This window comes from Trachypithecus francoisi, unplaced genomic scaffold (assembly GCF_009764315.1).
Source record: "Trachypithecus francoisi isolate TF-2019V2 unplaced genomic scaffold, Tfra_2.0 Lachesis_group4, whole genome shotgun sequence".
Taxonomy (NCBI): domain Eukaryota; kingdom Metazoa; phylum Chordata; class Mammalia; order Primates; family Cercopithecidae; genus Trachypithecus; species Trachypithecus francoisi.
The window spans coordinates 101,872,380-101,895,624 of record NW_022681469.1 but is presented as its reverse complement, the minus strand read 5'-3'; the positions used below and the strand labels follow the sequence as shown (position 1 = coordinate 101,895,624).

Below are 23,245 nucleotides of genomic sequence, written 5' to 3'. Positions count from 1 at the left end.
CCAAACAGTATGGTACTGGTATAAAAACAGACACACAGACCAATAGAACAGCATGGAGGCCCAGAAATAAGGCTGCACACCTACAACCATCTGATCTTCGACAAAGCTGACAAAAACAAGCAATGGCAAAAGGACTTTCTATTTAATAAATGGTGTTGCAATAATTTTCTAGCCATATACAGAAGACTGAAACTGGACCCTCCCTTCCTTATACCATTATAAAAATCAACTCAAGATGGATTAAAGACTTAAATGTAAAAGCTAAAACTATAAAAACCCTGGAAGATAATCTAGGAAATACCATCCTGAATATAGGAACTGGTAAATATTTCATGATGAAGAAAGACACCAAAAGCAATTGCAACAAAAGCAAAAATTGACAAATGGGATCTAATGAAACTCAAGAGCTTCTGCATGGCAAAAGAAACTATCAACAGAGTAAACAGACAACCTATGGAATGAGAGAAAGTATTTGCAAACTATACATCTGACAAAGGTCTAATATCCGGAATCTATAAGGAACTTAAACAAGTTTACAAGAAAAAAACAGCACCATTAAAAACTGGGCAAAGGGCCAGGCATGGTGGCTCATGCTTGTAATCCCAGCACTTTGGGAGGCTGAGGCGGGCAGATCACGAGGTCAGGAGATCGAGACCATCCTGGTCAGGAGATTGAGACCATCCTGGCTAACATGGTGAAACCCTATCTCTACTAAAAATACAAAAAATTAGCCAGGCGTGGTGGAGGGCGCCTGTAGTCCCAGCTATTTGGGAGGCTGAGGCAGGAGAATGGCATGAACCCAGGAAGCAGAGCTTGCAGTGAGCTGAAATCGCGTCACTGCACTCCAGCCTGGGTGACAGAGTGAGACTCTGTCTCAATAAATAAATAAATAAATAAATAAATAAAAGTGGGCAAAGGATATGAACGTGTACTTTTCAAAAGAAGACATATGTGCAGCCAACAAGCATATGAAAAAATGCTCATTATCACTAATCATTAGAGAAATGCAAATTAAAACCACAATGAGATATCATCTCACACCATCCAGAATGGCTATTACTAAAAAGTCAAAAAAATAGGCTGGGCACAGTGGCTCAGCACTTTGGGAGGCCGAAGTGGGTGGATCACAAGATCGGGGGTTTGAGACCAGCCTGACCTACATGGTGAAATCCCGTTTCTACTAAAAATACAAAAATTAGTCAGGTGTGGTGGCACACATCTGTAATCCCTGCTACTCAGGAGGCTGAGGCAGGAGAATTGCTTGAACCTGGGAAGTGGAGGTTGCAGTGAGCCAAGATGACACCATTGCACTCCAGCCTGGGTGACAGAGTGAGATTTCACCTCAAAATAAATAAATAAATAAATAAATAACAAACAGATGCTGGTGAGGTTGAAGAGTGAAGGGAATACTTATCACTGCTGGTGGGAGTGTCAGTTAGTTCAACGATTGTGGAAAGCAGTATGGTGATTCCTCAAAGAACTAAAATCAGAACTACCATTTGACCCAGCAACCCCTTTACTGGGTATATACCTAGAGGAATATAAATCATTCCACCATAAAGACACATGCATGTGAATGTTCACTGCAATACTATTCACAATAGCGAAGACACGGAATCAATCTAAATGGCCATCAATAGCATATTGGACAAAGAAAATGTGGTGCATATACACCACAGAATACTATGCAGCCATAAAAAAGCCATGAAATCATGTCCTTTTCAGGAACATGGATATGCAGGAGCTGGAGGTCATTATCCTTAGGAAACTAATGCAGGAACAAAAAACCAAATACCACATGTTCTCACTTTTAAGTGGGAGCTACATAATGAGAACGAATTGGGCCGGATATGGTGGCTCACGCCTGTAATCCCAACAATTTGGGAGGCTGAGGCGGGTGGATCACTTGAGGTCAGGAGTTTGAAACCAGCCTGGCCAACATGGTGGAACCCCATGTCTACCAAAAATACAAAAATTAGCTGGTCATCGTGGTGAACACCTGTAATCCCAGCTACTCAGGAGGCTGAGGCAGGAGAATTGCTTAAACCTGAGAGGCGGAGGTTGCAGTGAGCCGAGATCATGCCACTGCTCTCCAGCCTGGGCAACAGGGCGAGACTCTGTCTCAGGAAAAAAAAAAAGAGAGAGAGAGAGAACCAATGGACACAAAGAGGGGAACAACAGACACTGGGGTCTCTTTGAGGGAGAAGGGTGCGAGGAGGAAGAGGATCAGGAAAAATAACTATGGAGTACTATGCTGAATACCCGGGTGACGAAATAATCTGTACACCAAACCCCCATGACATGAGTTTGCCTGTATTAACAAACCTGTACGTGTACCCCTGGACCTAAAATAAAAGTTTAAGAAAAATGCTATAGCCATGACTGCAAAGGAAACAATCAACCAAGTGAAAAACAACCCACAGAACGGGGAAAAATATGTGCAAACTATCCATCTGACAAAGGATTAATGACTAGAATATATAAGGAACTCAAACAACTCTATAGGAAAAACAATCTAATGATCTAATTAAAAATGGGCAAAAGATCTGAACAGACATTTTTCAAAAGAAGACACACAAATGTTCCTGGAGGTTAATGTGTGTGGCATGGCACGGAAGAAGATGATGTTGGTTGGAAGGAAGGGGTCAGATCACTCCATGGCTGGAATATTCATCAGAGGTGACCTGAGGTGATTGCGGGTGGTGCACTGCATCTATGCCCATGAGCTATGGGTCGGGCGGGCCCTGTCCAAGTTGAAAGGATCCCCACCAAAGTGGCACACACCCAACTCCAACTGGAGTGTGACCTACCTCAAAGGGCTCCTCTAGGCTAGAAGCTACTGTCCATCCCCACAGGCAGAGACAGTTCCTGGAAGATGGAGGGAGGGAGTATGGAGACAGGTAAAGAATGCTGAGAGAGAGAGAGAAAGCGCTCTGTAAGGACCAGACCCCAGCGTGCTGCCTAGCAACAAAAGCAAACCCTTCATGACCCCAGAGCACTACCTCAATTCTGCAGCTGCCTCAGGCTGCAACTTGGAAACTCCAACTCTGCCCACAAGGTAAGAACTAAAGCATCGGCCGGGCGCGGTGGCTCAAGCCTGTAATCCCAGCACTTTGGGAGGCCGAGACGGGCGGATCACGAGGTCAGGAGATCGAGACCATCCTGGCGAACACGGTGAAACCCCGTCTCTACTAAAAATACAAAAACTAGCCGGGCGAGGTGGCGGCGCCTGTAGTCCCAGCTACTCGGGAGGCTGAGGCAGGAGAATGGCGGGAACCCGGGAGGCGGAGCTTGCAGTGAGCTGAGATCCTGCCACTGCCCTCCAGTCCGGGCGACAGAGCGAGACTCCGCCTCAAAAAAAAAAAAAAAAAAAAAGAACTAAAGCATCTAACTTCATCTAGCCTATGACCAAAGGAGGAGGAGCACTTGGGTTCTATATCAGCTGCACATAACAGAAGACCTGACTAACAGGGGCTTAACCACAAATGTATCCATTCGTTTCACCTGACAAAATGTCTAGAGATAGGTAGCTCTAAGGTTGTGTAACCTCCTTGCAATTGTATGGGCCTTCATCTCAGGGTCACAAAATGGCTGCCAAAGCTCCAGGCATGACATCCTCACACCATAGTAATCCAAGTAGGAAGGAAGAGGACTGGTGGGAAAGGACCTTCTGGTAATACAAACCTCTCTTATTACAGAAGAAAATTGAAAGTCACCCAGCAAACATCCCCCCTTGTATCTCACAGGCCAGAATTAGGTCATATGCTCAGTTCCCTAAACCAGTCACTGGCAAAGATAAATAGGATACTGTAATTACTTTAATCCTGATTTCTCACCTGGGGCTAGGAGTTGCCTTCCAAACAAAACTGGGCTTCTTTTAACAAGGTTAGGCAAAGCAACAGTGCCCCAACCTATTCATTACCCTTCTCTTCCCGTGAATTTGGCCCTTGATAATCAAATCCATTTGGCCTGCTCACAGAAGAAAGGAGGACCACTCTTCTTAATGAGAGGGGAAAAGACTCTGTGGGAGGGCCAGTTTCTGCTCATTATGCTGAAATTCTTGCCACAAACATTCCCCCATGGAATCCCAATGATGTGGATCTCCAGAGGCAGTCTCTGCTATATCCCACACCCAAGGACTCAGGACTTCTTTAATGCATCTCAAGACAGACCACAATTCCACAACAAATTTACTAGTTGTGGATATTTTACAGGAGATCTCACAGAAACAGAAACAGAGTGAAGAGCCTCTGCTGAGCCCTTCACTCTAATAATTCTGCCTTGAACAACCCTTCCAAAGCTATCACTCTGATAGCTCACCACCACTCCTCTGTCTTTCCTTCACATATCCTCAGCAAAAATTGCCCCGAGTTGTCTGCTATTGCTTTCAGCTTACTTTATCCACTCAACCAAACAAAAGTCCAACAGCAGTTCATGGGTCTGTAACCAAATATTCTTCCTCAAGCAAAGCAACTAAAATTTCCATTCAATATTATATATATTAATAATTAGGATAAGAAGGAGAGCAAAGGAATAAAGTGTGAAGATTAAAGTGGTAATTCGGTAAGAAATATGAAAAGGGAAGCCGGGCATGGTGGTTCACGCCTGTAATCCCAGCACTTTGGGAGACAAAGGCTGGAAGATCACCTGAGGTCAGGAGTTCAAGACCAGCCTGGCCAACGTGGTGAAAACGGATCTCTGGCCGGGCGCGGTGGCTCAAGCCTGTAATCCCAGCATTTTGGGAGGCCGAGACGGGTGGATCACGAGGTCAGGAGATCGAGACCATCCTGGTCTACACGGTGAAACCCCATCTCTACTAAAAAAATACAAAAAACTAGCCGGGTGAGATGGCGGGCGCCTGTAGTCCCAGCTACTCGGGAGGCTGAGGCAGGAGAATGGCGGGAACCCGGGAGGCGGAGCTTGCAGTGAGCCCAGATCGCATCACTGCACTCCAGCCTGGGCTACAGAGCGAGACTCTGTCTCAAAAAAAAAAAAAAAAAAAAGAAAACGGATCTCTACTAAAATTACAAAAATTAGCCAGGCATGGTGGCAGGCACCTGTAATTCCAGCTACTCAGGAGGCTGAGGTGAGAGAATTGCCTGAACCTGGGAGGCGGAAGTTACGGTGAGCCGAGATTGACACTGTACACTCTAGCCTGGGTGACAGAGCAAGACTCCATCTCAAAAAAAAAAAAAAAAGAAAGAAAGAAAGGAAATAAAGGGGAGCATTGATTGTTGTATCTTTAGACAGGTATTCGTTTTTTAGGTCACCCAAGGGTAGCTAACTTTTACAATTGAAAGTCCTTTCCCTGTGATATAAAAAATATACCCAAAGCAAGAACAAGACAAAGTCAGTTCAGGTTGTCATGTTCTATTTTAATTAGCTCTAATTTCATGTTCAAACTTTTCTATGCAGGCATATGTGTGTATTAAATATCATTATTAATTAGCCAAACGGATCCAATCCCCCACACCCCTCAAAAGCTTGCTATGGTGACACCAACTTTTCAGGTACCTGTCTGACATAGACAGTCAATTATTGATGTCCCTCTAGAATCTGCTGTGCCTGAGAGCTTGCCATGGTATCTTTCCCTCCATTATGACCCAGGCAGAACAGGCAGAGAATAAAGTAAATGAAGCACTCAAAGACCCATTAACCTTAGCCTGCTGAGAGCTGAGCTTAGCCTGCTGAGAGATGGTGCACTTGCTACCTAAGATGGTTTGGATATTTGTCCTCTTCAAATCTTATATTGAAATTTGGTCCCAATGTTGGAGATGAGGCCAAATGGGAGGTGTTTGGATCATGGAGGTGGATCTCTCATGAATGGCTTGGTGCCATCCCCATGGTAATGAGTAAGTTCTCACTCTATTAGTTAATGTAATAGCTGGTTGTTTAGAAGAGCATGGTGGGCAAGGTGTGGTGACTCACGCCTGTAATCCCAGAACTTTGGGAATGGACAGATCACTTGAGGCCAGGAGTTCGAGACCATCCTGACCAACAGAGCAAAAACTCATCTCTACTAAAAATACAAAAACATTAGCTGGGCATGGTGGTGCACACCTGTAAACCCAGCTACTCAGGATGCTGAGACACAAGAATCACTTGAACCAGAGAGGTGGAGGTCACAGTGAATCGAGATCACACCACTGCACTCCAGCCTGAGCAACAGAGCTAGACTCTATCAAGACAAGAAGAAGAAAAGAAGAAGGAGAAGGAGAAGGAGAAGGAGAAGGAGAGGGAGAGGAAGAGGAAGAAGAGGAAGAGGAGGAGGAGGAGAAGGAGGAGGAGGAGGGAGAAGGAGGAGGAGGGAGAAGGAGGAGGAGGGAGGAGGAGGGAGGAGGGAGGAGGAGGGAGGAGGAGGGAGGAGGAAGGAGGAGGGAGCAGGAGGGAGGAGGAGGAGGAGGAGGAGGAGGAGGAAGAGGAGGAAGAGGAGGAGGGAGGAGGGAGGAGGAAGGAGGAGGGGAAGGAGGAGAATGAGGAGAAGAAGGGGAGCATGGTGTCTCCCCTCACTGTATGTGATGTCCCCTCCCATCCCCCTTCCCCCATGATTGGAAACTTCCTGAAGCCCTCACCAGAAGCACATGCTGTTGCCAGATCCCTTGTACAACCTGCAGAACCATGAGCTGAATAAACCTCTTTCTTTATAAATTACCCAGTCTTATAGCAATCCAAATAGACTAAGACACTACCTTACTGCAGATAGGAACTACAACTGAACAAAACCACAGGAAGCATTGATTGAGATTTTTTTCAAACAGTAAATTTGGCTCAGATGTGCTCTTCCTGGTCACCTTCTAGGCAAGCTACTCTCACCCTGTGTTTTAGTTTCCTGTTGTTACATGAAACACAGAGAGAGAGAGAGAGAGAGAGAGAGAGAGAAACAGAAACATAGTGGTTTAAAGCTACAATGATTTATCATTTCTTCTAAGTCTATGGGTTGACTGGGAAGTTCTGCTCCATCCAGTGTTGGCTGAGGTCATGCACACAGCTTATATCCAGCAGGAAGCTTAGCAAGGAATCCCCACCTCCTTCACATGGCCTTCCATGAGTGTCTCCAACTCCAGCTCTTCTCCCATGTGGTCTCACTCTACAACAGAATGGCCTAGACTTCAGTACAGCATGGTAGCTGGGTTCCAAAAGAGATTGCTCTAGGGGACAAGCTCCAATGTACATGATCCAGCCCCTGCTTGCATCATGCCTGCTAATGTCCCATTGACCCAAAAGCCACATGCTGTTGATGTAAGAGGAGACTACACAGTGAGTGGCTCATTGGACCCATTGTTGCTGTCTACAACCTCAAAGTGCACATTTTTTTCACTTACCTCTCTAGGGAGCATAATTCTCTGGAGGGAGGACAACTGTGAGACTCTGTGGCCTAAAGACTCTCTGAATCAACAGAAACAGCATAAAATTGTGAAAGTAAGTATAAAATTGAGTTAAAGAGAATTTTAGAGTACCTGTAGTTAAGAAGGTCTGCTACAGCCGGGCACAGTGGCTCACGCCTGTGATCCCAGCACTTTGGGAGGCCAAGGTGGGCAGATCACAAGGTCAGGAGATTGAGACCATCCTGGCTAACATGGTGAAACTCCATCTCTACTAAAAGTACAAAAAATTAGCCAGGCAAGGTGGCGGGTGCCTATAGTCCCAGCTACTTGGGAGGCTGAGGCAGGAGAATGGCGTGAACCCAGCAGGCGGAGCTTGCAGTGAGCCGAGATCACATCACGACACTCCAGCCCAGGCAACAGAGCAAGCCTCCGTCTCAAAAAAGAAAAAGAAAAAAGAAGAAGATCTGTTACTTGATGCTACCAGAAAAAAATAAAAAGTATGAATAAGGACAAGTGAAAATATAAACCCAAAGAATCTGATCATAAGGTTTAAATTATTGAGTCTGGAAGGTAGTGAGTGTACCTAATTTAAATTTGCCCTCAGAAATGCCTCTCTTATTTGCCTTTCCTAAAGTTAGTAAGTTCACTCACTTCTTTATTCCTTCAGTAAGTATTTTTGAAGCATCAGGCATCACTCTACATTCTAAGGTTCAAATTGTGTCCTATTTCTTCTCTCATCTTCTCCTAAGTGGACTCCAGCAATGGCCCAATAGCTGGTCTCTCTACCCCAACCCTGCGTACTCCAAAGTGTTTGTCCAAAAACACAAATCTAAATCCATTTTGTTTCAGCTTTAAAATCCTCTGACACTGTATAAAAGCTAAAACCTTTAAAGTGGCTTTTAAGGTCCTTCAGAGCCTAATTGTCATCTACTTTCTATTAAAGGATAATTCTCTATGAAAAGGTAAAATCATGACTCTCATGCAAACATAAAAAGAACATGCGTCAAAGATTATATGTTGCTCATTAATACGAGGAACTAGTAACGTGTTAAAGCCCAGTTCAAAGGTGTGTCTACAGAGCAGACACATATATAGGCAATAAAGAATACTAAAATGAATTTGTTAATAGATGCAAATCTGAATGCTTCCATGGTAGGGTTTGGGGGTGGGGCAGGCAGGGAATCGATGTCACCTACCTGACAAAATTCATTTCACTTCCATAAAAAAGATTAATTTGCATTACTATCAGTTTTCTACAACTTACAAAGTGGTAAAAGAGTTCAAACATTGAAAGTTGCAGACCACTGTAGAACCAGATATTATGGAAAAGTGCACTAGACAATGCTCAACATTCCGTAAGGCACCCAGTCATCTTGGTAATATTTTTTCTCTTCTTTTTTTTTTTTTTTTTGGCCCTTTCTGAGTCTTTCACACTTCCCAACCTCACCTTCAACAGTTCCTCCAACCTTCTACCCAATATGGTAGTCACATGGCACTCTTCACAGTTGCCTAGGAAGGCTCTAAACACTTCTGGCCATTTGAGATGGAGTCTCGCTCTGTGGCCCAGGCTGGAGTGCAGTGGCGCGATCTCGGCTCACTGCAAGCTCCGCCTCCCGGGTTCACGCCATTCTCCTGCCTCAGCCTCCCAAGTAGCTGGGACTACAGGCGCCCGCCACCACGCCCTGCTAATTTTTTGTATTTTTAGTAAAGACGGGGTTTCACCAAGTTAGCCAGGATGGTCTCGATCTCCTGACCTTGTGATCCGCCCATCTCGGCCACCCAAAGTGCTGGGATTACAGGCGTGAGCCACCATGCCTGGCCAAAGTGGACTCTTTATTAGAAGACCTCCTACTCATTATTATTTCAATTTACTCAGCAAATACTTCCTTCTATACCAATGATGGACCAAGCAGTGAGGATTCAGAAGTGGAGAAGACAGACTAGGTCCCAGCCTAGACCAGGAACTCGCTCTTTGGGCAGTGCTATTGAATCATCCAGACTTTGGGAAATGCACTGATGTGCAACCACTAGGTAACTGTGAGTGGTGATGGGGGCTTCTCTTCATAGTTCATGGACATTTTTACTGTTGATCATTCTGGGTGAAAGAGGAACCCTCAAAGGAGACTGAGGAGGAACACTCAGAGAGAGAGGAGGACCAGAAGAAGGCAGGACAAGGCAACACAGGAGGAGCAAGTGGTGTTCCAGAGAGCAACCTCCATGGAGAGGTCCAGTAAGAACATAAACTATGCACATTTATTTTGGAAACCCAACTCTGCAGAGTGTTTCAATGAGAAGATGGAGGCAGAAGTTACATTACTCCAGGCTATCAAATAAAATGTAGAGCTATTTCTTTGGAAGGAGTGGGAATTCTATTATTGGAGCTAGAAAGAGAAAGATCAGAAGAGAAAGCGTAGGTACAACCACTAAGTCATGACCCAAAGAAAAGTCACCTATGTACATATTATGATGTAGAAAAAGCAGTAGATTTGGAGTTTAAAACTTGCATTTAAATCCTGGCTATGAGATGTAAGGCTTCTCATACACTCTATTTGCATCTTTGTTTCCTCTTCTGTAAAGAGGGGACAGTAATGCCTCAAAATATCATTCAATGACATAATCTTTGTGAAAGAACATAGTCCAAAGTCCAGTACACACTATGTGCCCAATATGTGTAATTTTAAGCCTCAGAGAGACAGCAACTACTACCTACGTAGTCATGTGGATAATCTTGACAAACTCTCACTGCATTCATTAGTGATTGAGGTTTGCATTTTGTTTTCTGTCTTTGTTTTTGTCTTATGTCCTGCCTGGGTGGAGTTCCAGAAGTGGAGAGTAAAAGAGCACACTGCCCAAAAGCTTTGAGTACCTTGTTAAGAAGAAGGTGACCTTCCTTTGCTTTGATTTGCTTTACTGAAGAGCAGAATGCAGAAAAAGGATAAGACTTGTGGCTGGACACAGTGGATTCCAAAAGAGACCCTAGAAGCCCAGTCTCCTTAGAATGTTTCCTGCCTTTTCTATGGTATTAATTAAACCCCAGAAAGGCACTGTGATGCAGACAAATGGGAAACATGAAACAACTATTTTCATTGTGGAGGAGACAAAGCAAGAAAAAAACGAATTCAGCAGCTTAAAGTAGAATTGATACAGACCCTAGGCCTCCCACAGCTGACCTTCCTACAACCGGTCAATCCCAAGTCTGCCATTCCCACCCCCAGAGGAGGGTTAACTACTTGGAACAGATGACATTAGGTTTCCTTTCTGTCCTAAAGAGAGGGAAACTACTTCACTTTCTCTCCTCTAGATAGCATCCTAATTTGTCCCCACTTAGCCACATATCTCAGGATGAGAGCTTTTGAAATTAATGATGCTTTTCTGAGAGTAATTGCTTCTGTTCTAATCACCTGCTATTTCTTGCGATCCACGGGGCTCAGCATTAGGATTGCCTAAAGTAATCAGCAAATTGCCCAAAATGCACTGCTCTCAAGTTTCCAAAGTGCGTAATAAGTGATGATGAGTCACTCTAAGCCAGGTAGTCACCTCACATCCCTTATAAAGTGAGACTTACATGTTAGTATGCTCCCTAGGAGGCAAATCAGAATGTGCAGGGTGGGGGTGATAAGAGCTCACATTTTTTAAAAGCCTTTTCAACTTTTAAAAAACTTAAGATGAAATTCACATAACACACAATTAGCCATTTTAAAATATACAATTCAGTGGTATTTAGTGTGCTCACAGTGCTGTACAACCAATGGCTCTCGCTAATTTCAAAACTTTTTATCACCCCATAAAAACATCCTGTGCCCTTTAAGTAGTCACTCCCCCTTCTTCCTTAGTCCCATCCCCTGATAACCTTTAACCTGTGTTCTATCTCTACAACTTTGTCTGTTCTGGATGTGTCCTATAAGAGGAATCACAGTATATGACCTTTATTGTCTGGCTTCTTTCACAGTGTAATGATTTCAAGGTTCATCTATGTTATAGCAGAAATCAGTACTTTACTCATTCCTTTTTATGGCTGAATAATATTCCATTGTATGGATATACCACAAGTTGTTGATTTTATCTATTGATAGACATATGGATTGTTTCCATCTCTTGGTTATGCTGAATAACGCTGCTATAAACATTCATATACAAGCTTCTACATGGATCCCAACTATTTTTGATATGCCTCTTCCCTCTTTCAGCTCATGAAAAACACTTGACTAGAACAACATCCAAGAAAGCCCCAGTAAGAAGGAATAAGATATTCTTAAGAAGAAAGGGATCTTCTTTTTGCTGTTTTATTTTTAGTTTGCTAAATGATTTTATTTAAAATATTTTAGCACAGTTTTGGAGGAACACTGTATTCTATACACACACCACAATATACTATTCCTGAATATTGTTGACATATAATATGGTATAATATAAATACTTGTAAGTTGATTGATGTAATTTTAGTCTGGCCTCAATGACTTTCACATGTTCATATTTCTCTGACTCCCTTATTTTACTAGATAGAGCCTCAGCCTCTCTGCATTCAGCAGACTTAAGACATGATCAGAAAACTGTGGTTGGTATCATAGCTTCCAGAACAATGAGAAGCAAAAGATGGGCAAACACTGGGATCAGCTGCTTACAGAGGATCTTTATTAACTGGGTTGGATTGCAACCCCCAAATCTCTTTAAAACTTGGCCCCTGAGTATGGCCAAATCCAGCCTATACACATTGTGCATAAAATACTTTAAAATACAAAAGTCCTGTTAAGTAATGATAAAATAATAAATTCTCAGGACGAGGAAAGACAATGCAGATTTTTAAGTCATGTGTTCTGTATGAAGATCACTATTTTAAAACTGGTTCAGTATATTCTTAGATTCTAAATATCTCAAAGCAGAATATTTATCTCTAAATGAACTACATTTAACTAATTCTGTGTTTAGTCTATATTTACCTGTCAAGGTATCTTCATAAGCAGGTCAAAAACTATATTTCCATTTCTCTAAGAAATTCAAGGCCAAACACGGTGGTTCACGCCTGTCATCCCAGCACTCTGGGAGGCCAAGGCAGGTGGATCACTTGAGGTCAGGAGGTCGAGATCAGCCTGGCCAACACAGTGAAACGCTGTCTCTCCTGCACTGTTCTCGTGATAGTGAAGGAGTTCACAAAATCTGATTGTTTTAAAAGGGGAGTTTCCCTGCACAAGCTCTCTTCTCTTGTCTGCCATCATGTGAGACGTGCCTTTCACCTTCTGCCATGATTGTGAGGCCTCCCCAGCCACATGGAACTGTAAGTCCAATAAACCTTCCTTTTGTAAATTACCCAGTGTCAGGTATGTCTTTATTAGCAGCATGAAAACAGACCAATACATGGAGCTATACAGGAACATGGCTAAACAAGTAAGAGACAGAATTGCTGTTTTGTGATCTTTGGATTGACTCAGCCCAAATCACTGAAATATCAATAACTGAATCATAGAGCAGACTCGTGTTGTCTTGTTGGGGAATGGTGTTTGTAAAATCAAAAGCCTCAGAGCTGAAGTGGTATAAACTTTAGTGGTTCTAGCAGACAGTAGCTTGGCTGCAGAGTCATGTGTTGTGCCACATGCATTGGGTATGTCATCCACAAGAACAGCCACCCAATCTTTAACATCACCAACCAGAAACATCCTATCTACTCCAACAATTCTCCTGCAAGGCAAGCCATGTTAGGTCTGTCCATGAATGGTGGAGTCTTTTTGGCTCCTCCTGCTTTGGGTGAAACAATGCTGCAGTTCCTCCAGTCTACAATATTCTCTCAGGTCCACCGCAGAACTGCAGGCTCCACATGTAAGTCATTCACAGCAATAATGAAGAATCCCTGTATCTGAGCAGTGTGCAGATCCATAGTACTGACATGCTCCAACCCAGCTACTGAAAACACATTGGCTACAAGTTTTGCAGAAACTGCAGCATAACTCTTGTCCTTTTGATCTCATTGGGCATATGGAGAACATGAGAGTACTGCCTTCATGCCAGAGGACCATGTGGCTTTGCACACATTGGTCATAGCAAGAGATGTCAAGGTGTCATTAATTTTCCCATGGCTACTCTCAATGACATAGACAGCTTGGTCTTTCATTCTTTCACCAGTCACTATGCTAACCTCCTGATTGCTGAACTTCTTAGTGACCACCTTGCCCAGCTCCAACCCCCACCTTTTCACCACTTTCTGGGCAAGTCCCAGTGACCTGCTGCCAAGCAGCACCATATTGGACATAGCTGGAGCTTGGTGGAGCCAGGGGATGCTCAAGGTGGTGATGGCAGGAGCAAGGAAAGAGCTGCCACTGCCACTGCCACTGCCACTGGAAGAGGAGGAGGAGGGGCTGGGGAGGTGGTTTGGGGCCTGGCTAGGGGCAGGGAGCCCAGCTCTGAAAGAGATATTCTTATTTTTGGATGCTACATGCTGTTCCACCTCGTTCTTTTTCCATGTGAGCAAAGAAAAGGACTACAACATTAAAAGAAAGTAACTCATTAATATTTAGCATAGACTGTAAAATCACTACCATTAGAATTTTTGAGGTTTCCTCAACTATTGTAACTTCCCCACATGTTATATTGGTCGCTTCTTCCCTTATGATTGGCAGGAAAAGCCTGGCCTGTGTGCTTGTGTGGCCCAGGCACTAAGAGCCTCAAGTTCACAGGGCATGTCCTTGTGCTAGTGCTGCTAGAGAGGGGTAGACCATGTTACACAGGAAACATCACGATGTTGTACAATGGGGTTGGGTTGAGGTGGGGCAAGTTCTGTTCCCCACCAAGACTGCTATCAGAAAGGGTCTCTTCTTGCCACAGAGACTACAGCAACAAAGCAGAGAAAGTTTACTGCGGTGGGAAACAGGCATCAGACAAAGCAGCACATTGGAGAGACTGCTTCTTAGTCAGGCAAACAGATAAAAGCACTCCCAGAAAAGCAAAAACAGAATGACTTCAACATTTTGCAACACATACTGGAAGAAACAAGCCTCCACAGAAGTCAACTTATGGAAGCTGGAGTAAATGTGGACTTTTTACAAATTGCAAAAGTAATGTCAGAGGCTCTGAAACAAGGTGATACAGCTTAGATGTTTGTCCTCTCCAAATCTCATGTTGGAAGTGTTTGGATCATGGAGGCGGATCCCTCATTAACGGCTTAGTGCCAACTCCTTGTTGGTGAGCGAGTTCTTGCTCTGGTGGTTCACACAAGATTTGGTTGTTTCAAACAGTGTGGCACCTCTCACCTTGCTCTCTTCTCTCACCATGTGATGTGCTGGCTCCCTTTTTGCCTTCTACCACGACTGTAAGCTTCCTGAGGCCCTCACCAGAAGCAGATGCTGGCACTATGCTTCATGTACAGCCTGCAGAAACGTGAACCAAAATAAAACCTCTTTTCTTTAAAACTTACCCAGTCTCCTGCATTTCTTTATAGGAACACAAAAATGGCTTAACACCCACCCCAGGGAACCATCAACTGGGGTCAATCCCAGTAGAATGAGAATGACATAGGACAAATGGAAGAGGGGAAACAGATTCTGGATACCAAAGACTTGATATGAATACAGACTATTTCTGTGGTTCATTGGCTGAGAGTTTTGTGTTGGTCAGCATGGTTTCAGCAGCAAAACAAAACAGAACAAACATACCCAATCCAAATTAGCTTAAATTATAAGAAAATGCGTTGACCCACTAAACTGGAAGACCAGACAGAGTGGTTCTAACTCCATTTCTTTGACCTTCTCCATGTCTTTGCTTTATCCTCAGACTGGTAAAGAGATAGCTACCATAGTTTCCAGCCTCTCAACATATGAAAACATAGCCCTGAATAAGAAAAGAACATATTCTCCTGTGGGTCTCTCTAAAGAGTCAATAAACTTCCCAGAATTCTCTAGCAAACTTCCTCAAATTGAGTCACATGCCCATTTCTGACAATTACTGCATATGGGGTTAGGATAATTATTATTGCCTTCAACAATCCAGGCCCTTCCCTGGAGCTACAGAAAACTGCCCACACAGCATAGCTATTCTCCAATGGCAGAAGAGTATGCTGGATGTTAAAGAGATACCATAAAGTCCACCACGGTTTCCCAACAATGACTTATGAAGAAGGAGTGCTGGAGCCCCCGACAATATATCTCTAAGAGTTTAAAATTTATCTTTGTATCACTGAGGACTTTTGGGTTGCTAGTGACAGAAACACAATTCAAACAGCTTAAGGAAAACATGGAATTGATTGGTTCTTAGCATCTAAGAAAGGGTTAACTCTTTTTAGCCAACTGAACAGAATATCCAAAGATGTAGCTGGGCTATAGTTGAAGTAGAACCATGGTGCTCAGGGCTCTCCCTTATCACTCATGTTTGCTCCTCTTTGCATATTGACAATACTCTTTCCCAATCAGACTGATTTTTGTCACATAGCAAGAAACTTGGCTCCTGACAGCTCCTGAGATTTGTGTCTCACAGCTTCAGAGACTGAATTCAAGGTCTCTCTGGTTCCAAATTCAAAAATATTTGGAAAGACCCTTATTGGCTGAGCTTGATATAGATGCCAATCCCTGAACAAATTAACTGGAGCCAGGGATTGAGAGTCACTCTGTGCTAACATGCCAACTTCTGTTCTAATTCCATGGATGAAGGAAAAGGCAGTTCCTAGAAAAAGGACCGTAAAGGACAATCCACTGTAATAGTTACACCCAGTTGTATAAGAAATTGCAGGCTGGGTGCAGTGGCTCACGCCTGTAATCCCAACATTTTGGGAGACTGAGGTGGGTGGATCACTTGAGGCCAGGAGTTCGAGACCAGCCTGACCACATGGTGAAACCCTGTCTCTGCTAAAAATACAAAAATTAGCCGGGTGTGGTGGCATGTGCCTGTAGTCCCAGCTACTCAGGAGGCTGAGGTAGGAGAATCCTTTGAACCTGGGAGGCTGAGGTTGCAGTGAGCCGAGATTGAGCCACTGCACTCCAGCCTGGCCTGCAGCGTGAGACTTCGTCTCAAAAAAAAAAAGAAAGAAAAGAAATTGTAGAGTCAGGCCAGGCACAGTGGCTCACGCCTGTAATCCCATCACTTTGGGAGGCCAAGGCAAGTAGATCACTTGAAGTCAGGAGTTCGAGACCAGCCTGGACAACATGGCGAAGCCCTGTCTCTACTAAAAATACAAAAATTAGCTGGGCATGGTGGCAGGGGCCTGTAATCCCAACTACTCAAGAGGCTGAGGCATGAGAATTGCTTGAACCCGGGAGGCGGAGGTTGCAGTGAGCTGAGATTGTACTACTGCGCTCCAGCCTGGGCAACAGAACGAGACTCTGTTTCAAAAAAAAAAAAAAAAAAGAAGAAAAGAAAAGAAAAGAAAAAAGACATTGCAGAGAGTCCTCACTCCAAGAGGAGAGATCCTTCAGTTGCAAAAATTTTATAAAAAGAAACCCACAAGTATTATCATAATAATAAGTGGACCCTGACAATTGCAGTCAAGATTGGTAAAGCACAAGGCCTCTTCTGGTGTTTCTTTCTTTCAAGGTAAGGAATGCTTTTGGCTTGTTTCTGGAGCAAGGAAAAGGAGAGAATTAAGGACAGTGTGTTATTTTCCATAAGCCATGAGGCCCTCCCCTCCCACAAAACTGATAGCAGCTGTGAAGTGAAGCAGAAGTTTGTGAGAAAAAAAGAAGAGATTAGCATGGAGCTGGCCCAGGTTGGATAAGCAGGACCTACATCCCTAAAGGCTACTGGGCTACAGGTTTCTCTCTCGATTGGGGTTCCTGCAAAAGCAGATCCTGAGAAAGCTTTGTGTACAAGTACTTTTGGAGGTCATCCCAGGAAGCAAGTGAGGGGGCAGAGAAGTATGTTGAACTCTGCAAGTGGGTGTGTTAATAACTGCATGCTGTTATGGTCCACTGGGGCTCAATCCCACTGGAGACCCTCTGAGAAACTGTAGAGCACAGCTCAGAACTGTCTCCCACCAAGGAGCAAAAAGCTTGGATTTTATCCATCAACTCCTGTCTCCATTGGTTAAGAGTTGTTCCTGGAGACGTTAATTTCCCAGCACTTTCAGGCAGAATATGCATATGAGGTCAGAGAAAACTTTTAAACAGAAAGAATCATGTGCTTGAGGTAGGAAGTCATTGGCATGATATGGACACTTTCCATCAAGTTACACATGACCTACAGGATGGGCCAAGGGAATATTGCAAGGACATGACAGCATCTACTACAATTCCCAGAACCCATTCCACAGGCAACCCTCCCCAACTTCTGTACCTTCAACCACACTCTCCCCTCTCAGAATGCCCTGGTGTCCGTTTAAACTAGATTTCATCCGGATTCAAACAGCAGCAGGGGAGGAGTGGCTCCCCACTGCATGCATTGGGACAATCCCTAGTGGTGGATCTGGAAAGAATGAGACTCAATATGTACTGAGTACCTACTACAAGCTGGTCCTATACATATCTTGTCTCATGGTAATGCTCAAAACTGCCATTTGATGTATATATTATCATCGAGAGAAAGAGAGAGAGAGAATAAGTGTGTATGTGTATGGAAACTGAGACCTGGAGAGGGAGGTAACTTGCCTTGTCTCAAACGGATAGAAAATAACGCAGCCAAGACCCAAACCAAGTGTGGTTAACTCCAAAGCCTCATGCTCTTTCTTCCTGACACAGGAATAGAAGCCAATGCCTCTTCACCACCCAGGAAGAGTATTTCTCTTAGATCAAGAGACCAAAGTTTAGAGAACTCCTGGGAGCTTCAGAAAGTCCCAGTCCTCCCAGAGCCTCAGGTGACACAGACCTGAATGTTTGCCAGGCTATCTTTCACTAACACTGAAATAGCCACCTGCACATTGCCTGCATGCAAACCACTCCATGATATACGTGCACCTAACACAAAGCCCCTTGCATGTTAGGCCAGGGGCTATTTTTGTTGCTTGTTTCTCTGAGGAAGGATTGATAAGGAACAAGCCACAGAGCAGAAACCTATGCATGTTACCTCTCTCCAGGGGGACACTTCCCAGGGCTGGGGATTAAAGGAATTCAGTATCTATTAAGTGGAGAGACTTTCCTACAGGAAGAACAAGTTTTATAAAGTCCATATGACATATGAGGCAGTGTTTTCCAGCCTGGGGATTGTGTTGCACAAAAGGACTGGATAATTTTAACAAGATCACCTGCAAATGTTTTCCCCAGTGAGCCGCTCTCTGGAGAAAACTCCTCCTTCCCTCTCCACAGCAACATGAGCTGGGATCATTCTTTCATCTCCTGGAAGATATTGGATCCAACATGAAATCCTTTGCCCCACCCAAGAAGCTCCTAGTAACAACTGTCTGGCTTCAAGTTACATCACTGGTCAGTAACCCCATTCATTCATAGGCATTTAATGGGCACCTACACTCCTCCAGACCCCATGAAAAGCATCCAAGATACTTGGAGAGCAAAGTCTAGTCCTGCCATCCAAGGATCTCAGTTGATGGAGGATTCTTATTTATTGTGTGTGCTAAATTTGACAACTGCGAAGGTGCCTGGCATTGTGTCTGACACATACAGGTGCACAGTAAATGCTAATTTCCTTTTGTTCCCTTAATAGTCTTCAAAATACTTTTATGGGAATTATCTTTGGTTTCTCAGGGCCTCTGCACATCCAATTTGGAATGAGACAGAATAAAAGCAAATAACTAAGGATAGGAATCCTGTGAATAGAGAAAGGCAGGCATTATAAACCTCACACTTAGTTGAGGAAGTTGCATCCAGTTAGGCAGTGGTGCAGCACGGAGTTAAGGACATGTGCTGGGGAGCCTGGGTTGGAATTCCAACTCTGTTCCTTGGCTATAAATTCCCACTTTTCCTTGTTGTATTCAGAGTTGAGCCCAGTTTCTCACCTCTACTGTAAAACCCCACTTTGGTAGTTCCCATACCTGTCTCTATAGTCCCCTAAAGTCTGCGTTATTGTTCTTTAACAAAGGTCGCAGATTTTTCTTTAAACATATATATAATATATACACACATATGCATATGTGTATACATATAAACCTCACATTTAGTTGAGGAAGTTGCATCCAGTTAGGCCACGGTGCAGAATAGTAGTTCATATGTATTATACATATGATATATATTTATATAATATATTAATATATAATAAATATGCTATTTATATATACATTTGTACATATATATAATATGTACATATTTAGTTTAAAAAAAACTATCTGTGACCTTTGTTAATGAACAATAAACAGGGCACAGTGGCTCATGCCTATAATCCCAGCACTTTGGGAGGCCCAGGTGGGTGGATCACTTGAGCTCAGGAGTTTCAGACCTGGGCAACACAGTAAAGCCCCGTCTCTACCAAAAATGCAAAAAATTAGCTGGGCATGGTAGCAGGCACCTGTGGTCCCAGCTATACGGGAGGCTGAGTAGGGAGGATCACTTGAGCCCAGGAGGTGGATAGAGGTTGCAGTAAGCCATGATCACACAACTAGACTCCAGCCTGGGTGACAGAGAGAGACCCTATCTCAAAAAAAAAAAAAAAAAAGAATAAGGCAGACTTTATTCAAGGGAACTATATATATACACACACTCACATATACACATATAAATAGACACATACACACACACCCACATATAAATATTAAGTTGGTGCAAAACTAACTGCAGTCTTTGCCATTAAAAGTAATGGCAAAAATTGCCATTAGTTTTGCACCAACCTGATAAATATATACACACATACATCCTACTGGTTCAGTTTCTCTGGAGAATCTTGACTGATACGAGAGGAATAATACAACCCACCTCACTGAGTTGTTGTGAATAGCATGCTTAGAACAGTGTCTAGCACAAGGAAAAAACACTCTAAATGTCACCCACTTCATATCACTTTGATGGTGGCTGTAAGCCAGGACAAGTCCCCAAGTGCAGAACTTTGACACCACACCATGTATTTCCTCTGCCCATTGCATAGAGTCATGCCTATCTGTCCTAGCCTTGCAGAGCTACTCGAATGAGAATGTGAGTGCACACTTTCTGAGTTGCAGGCCACCCACTTTGTCAGTCGATTGCACAAAGTAGCTGGGTCCCACTGCTCAGGTGATAGCACTCTCACTAGACTCAGTCATCTCATTCCTCCCTAACAGCATCAGGGTTATTCATGGAGTTTCAAGAATTCCTCAAGACACAACCTTGATTTGGCTTTAAACCAGATCAGAAGTCCACTTTTCTATCAAGTCTCATTGACCCATGACAAATAGATTATCAAAACCATGAAGGTAAAAAGTAATTGATTTAGGTGTTTTTATTTGTTAAAAGAATGGAAATATTTTTTGCATTATATTTTTGTTTTATCTTGAGCAGTCAAAGAAGAGAGATTGGGAAGTTATAAAGGGACCTGAGGAAAAAAATGAAGCTTTGGAATTTGACAAAAACTAATATTGTCGCCCCGCAGCCCTGGCGTGAAAGCTAGTTCCAGGCCCAGTCCCGTCCTGCAGCAGCCTGCCTCCTCTTTCCTTTCAACTTGACAGATGCCGCTGTGTCCTTCACCAAGGACTTCCTGGCAGGTGTAGTAGCAGCAGCCATCTCCAAGATGCGGGTAGCGCCCATCGAGAGAGTCAAGCTGCTACTGGAGGTACAGCATGCCAGCAAGCAGATAACTGCAGATATGCAATACAAGGGCATTATAGACTGCGTGGTCCATATTCCCAAGGAGCAGGGAGTCCTGTCCTTCTGGCACCATAACCTGGTCAATGTCATCAGATACTTCCCCACCCAGGCTCTCAACTTGGCCTTCAAAGATAAATACAAGCAGATATTCCTGGGTGATGTGGATAAGAGACCCAGTTTGGGAGCTACTTTGCAGGGAATCTGGCATCAGGCGGTGCCGCTGGGGCCACATCCTTGTGTTTTGTGTATCCTCTTGATTTTGCCCGTACCTATCTAGCAGCTGATGCGGGTAAAGCTAGAGCTGAAAGGGAATTCTGAGGCCTCAGTGACTGCCTGGTTAAGATCTACAAAACTGATGGGATTAAGGGCCTGTACCAAGGCTTTAACGAGTCTGTGCAGGGCATTGTCATCTACCCAGCTGCCTACTTAAGTATCTATGACACTGCAAAGGGAATGCTTCCGGATCCCAAGAACACCCAACATCATCATCAGCTGGATGATCGCACAGACTGTCACTGCCATTGCTGGGTTGACTTCCCATCCATTTGACAGCGTTCAATGCTGCATGATGATGGAGTCAGGGTGCAAAGGAACTGATATCATGTACACAGGCACACTTGACTGCTGGAGGAAGATTGCTGGTGATGAAGGAGGCAAAGTTTTTTTCAAGGGTGCACGGTCCAATGTTCTCAGAGGCATGGGTGATGCTTTTGTGCTTGTCTTGTATGATGAAATCAGGAAGTACATGTAAGTTATTTCCTGGGATTGTTCCCGCTATGAACAGTCATGTTGTATTATATAACATATCTTGTGCATTCTTGACAGATCCTGGCTGTCAGTTTATCAGTGGCAACTATTTACTGGTTGAAAATGGGAAGCAGGCCGGATGCAGTGGCTCACACCTGTATTCCCAGTACTTTGGGAGGCCGAGGCGACCATCTTGGCTAACATAGTGAAACCCTATCTCTACTAAAAATACAAAAAATTTGCCGGGCCTGTGGCACACGCCTATAATCCCAGCTATTCAGGAGGTTGAGGCAGGAGAATCCCTTGAACCTGGGAGGTGGAGGTTGCAGTGAGCCGAGATGGCATCACTGCACTCCAGCCTGTGCAACAGAGTAAGACTTTCTCAAAAAAATAAAAAATAGCTCCCAAACTGGGTCCTCTTATCCACATCACCCAGGAATATCTGCTTGTATTTATCTTTGAAGGCCAAGTTGAGAGCCTGGCTCAAAAAAAAAAGAAAAAAAAGAAAAAAAGAAAAGGGGAAGCAATAATATTCATCTGACCAGTTTTCTCTTAAAGCCATTTCCATGATGATGAGGACGATGATGATGATGATGGGACTCAATTATATTTTTTTATTTCACTCACACCTGATAAATAACAAATTTGGAGAAATAAAAATACCTAAAATTGCCAGGCGCGGTGGCTCACGCCTGTAATCCCAGCACTTTGGGAGGCCGAGGCAGGCGGATCACAAGGTCAGAAGATCGAGACCATCCTGGCTAACACAGTGAAACCCTGTCTCCACTAAAATTACAAAAAAAAATTAGCCGGGCGTGATGGTGGGCGCCTGTAGTCCCAGCTACTTGGGAGGCTGAGGCAGGAGAATGGCGTGAACCCAGGAGGTGGAGCTTGCAGTGAGCCAGGATCAGGCCACTGCACTTCAGTCTGGGCGACAGAGTGAGACTCCGTCTTGGGAAAAAAAAAAAAATCTAAAATTTTTAAAAAAACTAATATTGTTTGTTTGACCTGGTAAGGGATGGGAGGCAGGGTAGGAATGAATGGTGCACAACCCAGTAGAGTTTTTAAAAAGGTAACGTTGTCAAAATGTGTTCTAAACAGTACGTTCATCTCTACTTGAAATCTGAAGGCACATTTTGTAGATAAAACTGAATCATTTTCATAGGGGCAAATACCCATCATGTGACTTGAAACACTGCTGCTCAAGATCATTGCTGCATTGTAGAGAGTTTTAGTGCCTTGGGTCATTCTGTTCCCACTGCCTGGAATGCATTTCCCCCTAGCAGGAAAATATTAACGTGCAGCTCCATGATTACCTCTTCAGGAAAGCCTCTCCTGACCTCTCCCAGGGGAGCTGATCACACCTCCCCTTCCCTTTGTGCACCCACGGCACTTTCTTTCCACTCCTCTGTACAGCGCCCTGCAGCTGAAAGGGCATGCCTGTGTCCTCCGTCTAATTAAGAACATTTTTGCTAGCTTCTCTTGCCATTCTTTGTACTGTCTCTAAACAGCACTGACATATAATGGGCACTCAACACA

At 43.9% G+C, this 23,245-nt stretch overlaps 1 pseudogene; it reads left to right on the top strand.

Moving 5' to 3' along the window:
• Window positions 1-2,984: 2,984 nt before the first annotated feature.
• On the top strand, window positions 2,985-21,874 carry LOC117072181 (annotated as a pseudogene).
• The last annotated feature ends 1,371 nt before the right edge of the window (window positions 21,875-23,245 follow it).